The sequence below is a fragment of the Schistocerca gregaria genome, unplaced genomic scaffold (genome assembly GCF_023897955.1).
Source record: "Schistocerca gregaria isolate iqSchGreg1 unplaced genomic scaffold, iqSchGreg1.2 ptg000713l, whole genome shotgun sequence".
NCBI lineage: Eukaryota > Metazoa > Arthropoda > Insecta > Orthoptera > Acrididae > Schistocerca > Schistocerca gregaria.
Genome location: NW_026062091.1, coordinates 30,001 through 35,000, shown reverse-complemented (window position 1 = coordinate 35,000; position 5,000 = coordinate 30,001). Strand labels below are relative to the sequence as shown.

General features: G+C 52.5%; 1 non-coding gene across 1 annotated transcript in view; it reads left to right on the top strand.

Annotated features, from left to right (window-relative positions):
• The first annotated feature begins 3,276 nt into the window (after positions 1-3,276).
• The window catches only part of LOC126320285 (small subunit ribosomal RNA), a 1,893-nt gene continuing 169 nt past the window's right edge, over positions 3,277-5,000 (top strand). Inside the window, exon 1 of the ribosomal RNA XR_007558019.1 lies at positions 3,277-5,000. This exon is cut by the window's right edge and continues 169 nt beyond it. This is a non-coding gene — a ribosomal RNA (small subunit ribosomal RNA).

The window sequence follows — 5,000 nt, the reverse complement described above, 5'->3', positions numbered from 1 at the left end:
TGTCGAGTGCACCCTCTCTGCCACATTGCACCGTCGACACTATGATAACCAGACCAGTAGGTCCACCTATAAAAGCACAATACCACACTCCTCCGACAACTACCATTGCTCAGATAAACCAACACCACCAACACACATCCTACACAGAGGGGCACCAAATATCACCACCCGCCCTCGTGTTATACCACATGAAAAATTGCAGAAGTGAGAGACACAGACCCGCCAGCCTCTTGCTACAAGCATCGAACCGACGTGACGTATCTGACGGTGACTCAGGCATCCGCGTACTGCCACCACTATCCACCCCCCCCCTCTCTGCCCCCTTCCCACACAATACCAAATTTAACCAACTTTATCGCTTAACCTAACTGTGGTTTTACCAGATTATCGCTTAACCTAACTGTGGTTTTACCAGATTATCGCTTAACCTAACTGTGGCTGTACCAGATTATCGCTTAACCTAACTGTGGCTGTACCAGATTATCGCTTAACCTAACTGTGGCTGTACCAGATTATCGCTTAACCTAACTGTGGCTGTACCAGATTATCGCTTAACCTAACTGTGGCTGTACCAGATTATCGCTTAACCTAACTGTGGCTGTACCAGATTATCGCTTAACCTAACTGTGGCTGTACCAGATTATCGCTTAACCTAACTGTGGTTGTACCAGATTATCCCTTAACCTAACTCAATTTGTCCCTTAACCTAACTCAATTTGTCCCTTAACCTAACTCAATTTGTCCCTTAACCTAACTCAATTTGTCCCTTAACCTAACTCAATTTGTCCCTTAACCTAACTCAATTTGTCCCTTAACCTAACTCAATTTGTCCCTTAACCTAACTCAATTTGTCCCTTAACCTAACTCAATTTGTCCCTTAACCTAACTCAATTTGTCCCTTAACCTAACTCAATTTGTCCCTTAACCTAACCCACGTTGTCCCTTAACCTAACTCAATTTGTCCCTTAACCTAACTCAATTTGTCCCTTAACCTAACTCAATTTGTCCCTTAACCTAACTCAATTTGTCCCTTAACCTAACTCAATTTGTCCCTTAACCTAACTCAATTTGTCCCTTAACCTAACCCACGTTGTCCCTTAACCTAACCCACGTTGTCCCTTAACCTAACCCACGTTGTCCCTTAACCTAACCCACGTTGTCCCTTAACCTAACCCACGTTGTCCCTTAACCTAACCCACGTTGTCCCTTAACCTAACCCACGTTGTCCCTTAACCTAACCCACGTTGTCCCTTAACCTAACCCACGTTGTCCCTTAACCTAACCCACGTTGTCCCTTAACCTAACCCACGTTGTCCCTTAACCTAACCCACGTTGTCCCTTAACCTAACCCACGTTGTCCCTTAACCTAACCCACGTTGTCCCTTAACCTAACCCACGTTGTCCCTTAACCTAACCCACGTTGTCCCTTAACCTAACCCACGTTGTCCCTTAACCTAACCCACGTTGTCCCTTTGCCTAACATAGTTCACTGCTCGGAATCTCTGGTGTCGTTGTTATCCTCATGTAGATGTCTTGCGAGTGTTGCTTACTTTCCACATATTCCCGCTATCCACTGTCAATTGTACTGCAATAGGACTATATCGCCCCCCCCCCCCCCTCTGCCCCTCTCTTTGTGTCTCCGTCCTCTCAAGCTGGTCGGTCTGGCGTTTGAGTGTTAAATGAGCCTCGCAGCTGTTCAGTTGCGTTCAGATGTCGACGCCCTCAGTGTACGTCGTGGTATGGTCTGTGTCCATTGTCCGCTGATGTCGTACGCGTAACCCACACGCTGTACCGATCATCGGTAGTTACGTACAGAGTGAAGTAGTGTGATACGTGTGACCGTACGCTGGCTGTGCCCAACGGTGTCGAATCTCAATTTCCATATGTTGTGCTCGATGCTACTTGTCTCGTCTCCCAATAACAGCTAGGTTGCACTGTGGTACGCCGTAGAGGCGTGTGGGAGGAACGTACGAACGCATTGTATGTCACCCTGGGTCGCTGGGGGTGGTGGTGCGGTGAGTCAGGTCAGGTCAGCGTGAGCCGTGTGATGTAGTGACGCGTGTATTCCGACTTTGTCGTATTGCCTCACACAAAGTGCTACCCTGGTGGACCGCGTTCCATATCTGGGACATGCCGCAGATGCCGGTTGACAGTGGATCGCGGAAGGGACATCGCATACGTGCGCGGGCCACCTTCCACGTGTTCTCTTCTGCACATGTCGCAGTGTGTATGTGGTCTGATGTAGCGTGTCGTGACACATGACATCCTGGCATGCAAGAATTGTTGAATTCGCAAATGTAGGTGGACATCTACGTTTACTGCCCAAGATACGCAAATGAACTGGAAATCCGTTGTTGAGCGGTTGTTCACGCTGGAGGTGAATCTGTGATGGCGACGATCGGTACAGCTATTAACCGGTTGTTTCAGCGGTACCCGCCACATCCACACACGTGACTAGGCCCATGTGGGTATGAAGCGATACGCGGCGGTGGCTTGGTGGGACTGTTCCCGGCCGGTGAAGGGGGGCCGCCCGGCGTGTTGGCCGCGCGCTGCGTGGGCGCACGCGCAACAGGCGGCTGGTGGGGGGCGCCGAGTGGCAGGAGCGCCAGCCGACGGGCTCGGCAGGCGGCGCAGCTACGCTGCGGCGCACCCTGCACGCGGCGCCTGGCGGCCAAAGTTGGTTCAGCCGAGCCCGGTGCGAAGCGCGGTGGACATCTGCAGTGTGCTGGTCTGATTGAGGACTGTGTGCGTTGAGGATGCGCCGCCGCCTGGCACTCGGCGCCGCGACGCCGTCTGCTGCTCGGTCGCCCCAGCGGTTCTCGCAGGTGGTTTGTATCGCAGTTGTGCGGACGTGTTGGCGCGTGCGCTGTGCTGGGAGAGTTCGCTTCTGCACCCAAGTGGGGCTTTGCCCTTGTGTGGCGCTGGCGTTGGAGCTGCCGGTCACCATAGGTGGCGCGTGTTGTCTCCCGCCGGCAATGCCACGACAGCACGCTCCCGGGCCTCTGTCGGCAGCGGCAAGCTCAGTTGGGAGCAAGGGTGTTCGCACTAAAACCGTCTACTCGCCTAACTCCGGGCGATTGCGCCTCTCTCGAAACCGACCAAGTACCTAGGACGGCGCTGCGCGCCGCCGGGACCTGAGAGGGTTTCGAGGTGTATCGTGCAGGGGAGCTCGGCCTCCTCCTGTTTGCAGAATAATTGAGCGGACGCTTGCGTGTTCGCGCGGGCCCCCGGGACACACTCCCGGGCGGCCGGCTGCTCAGCTCTAGTTGACGCAGCTCCCTGGTTGATCCTGCCAGTAGTCATATGCTTGTCTCAAAGATTAAGCCATGCATGTCTCAGTACAAGCCGCATTAAGGTGAAACCGCGAATGGCTCATTAAATCAGTTATGGTTCCTTAGATCGTACCCACGTTACTTGGATAACTGTGGTAATTCTAGAGCTAATACATGCAAACAGAGTCCCGACCAGAGATGGAAGGGACGCTTTTATTAGATCAAAACCAATCGGATTGGCTTGTCTGGTCCGTTTGCCTTGGTGACTCTGAATAACTTTGGGCTGATCGCACGGTCCTCGTACCGGCGACGCATCTTTCAAATGTCTGCCTTATCAACTGTCGATGGTAGGTTCTGCGCCTACCATGGTTGTAACGGGTAACGGGGAATCAGGGTTCGATTCCGGAGAGGGAGCCTGAGAAACGGCTACCACATCCAAGGAAGGCAGCAGGCGCGCAAATTACCCACTCACGGCACGGGGAGGTAGTGACGAAAAATAACGATACGGGACTCATCCGAGGCCCCGTAATCGGAATGAGTACACTTTAAATCCTTTAACGAGTATCTATTGGAGGGCAAGTCTGGTGCCAGCAGCCGCGGTAATTCCAGCTCCAATAGCGTATATTAAAGTTGTTGCGGTTAAAAAGCTCGTAGTTGGATTTGTGTCCCACGCTGTTGGTTCACCGCCCGTCGGTGTTTAACTGGCATGTATCGTGGGACGTCCTGCCGGTGGGGCGAGCCGAAGGGGTGCTTTCGCGTCCCGAGGCGGACCCCGTTTAAATCCTACCAGGGTGCTCTTTGTTGAGTGTCTCGGTGGGCCGGCACGTTTACTTTGAACAAATTAGAGTGCTTAAAGCAGGCAAGCCCGCCTGAATACTGTGTGCATGGAATAATGGAATAGGACCTCGGTTCTATTTTGTTGGTTTTCGGAACCCGAGGTAATGATTAATAGGGACAGGCGGGGGCATTCGTATTGCGACGTTAGAGGTGAAATTCTTGGATCGTCGCAAGACGAACAGAAGCGAAAGCATTTGCCAAGTATGTTTTCATTAATCAAGAACGAAAGTTAGAGGTTCGAAGGCGATCAGATACCGCCCTAGTTCTAACCATAAACGATGCCAGCCAGCGATCCGCCGCAGTTCCTCCGATGACTCGGCGGGCAGCCTCCGGGAAACCAAAGCTTTTGGGTTCCGGGGGAAGTATGGTTGCAAAGCTGAAACTTAAAGGAATTGACGGAAGGGCACCACCAGGAGTGGAGCCTGCGGCTTAATTTGACTCAACACGGGAAACCTCACCAGGCCCGGACACCGGAAGGATTGACAGATTGATAGCTCTTTCTTGATTCGGTGGGTGGTGGTGCATGGCCGTTCTTAGTTGGTGGAGCGATTTGTCTGGTTAATTCCGATAACGAACGAGACTCTAGCCTGCTAACTAGTCGCGTGACATCCTTCGTGCTGTCAGCGATTACTTTTCTTCTTAGAGGGACAGGCGGCTTCTAGCCGCACGAGATTGAGCAATAACAGGTCTGTGATGCCCTTAGATGTTCTGGGCCGCACGCGCGCTACACTGAAGGAATCAGCGTGTCTTCCTAGGCCGAAAGGTCGGGGTAACCCGCTGAACCTCCTTCGTGCTAGGGATTGGGGCTTGCAATTGTTCCCCATGAACGAGGAATTCCCAGTAAGCGCGAGTCATAAGCTCGCGTTGATTACGTCCCTGCCCTTTGTACAC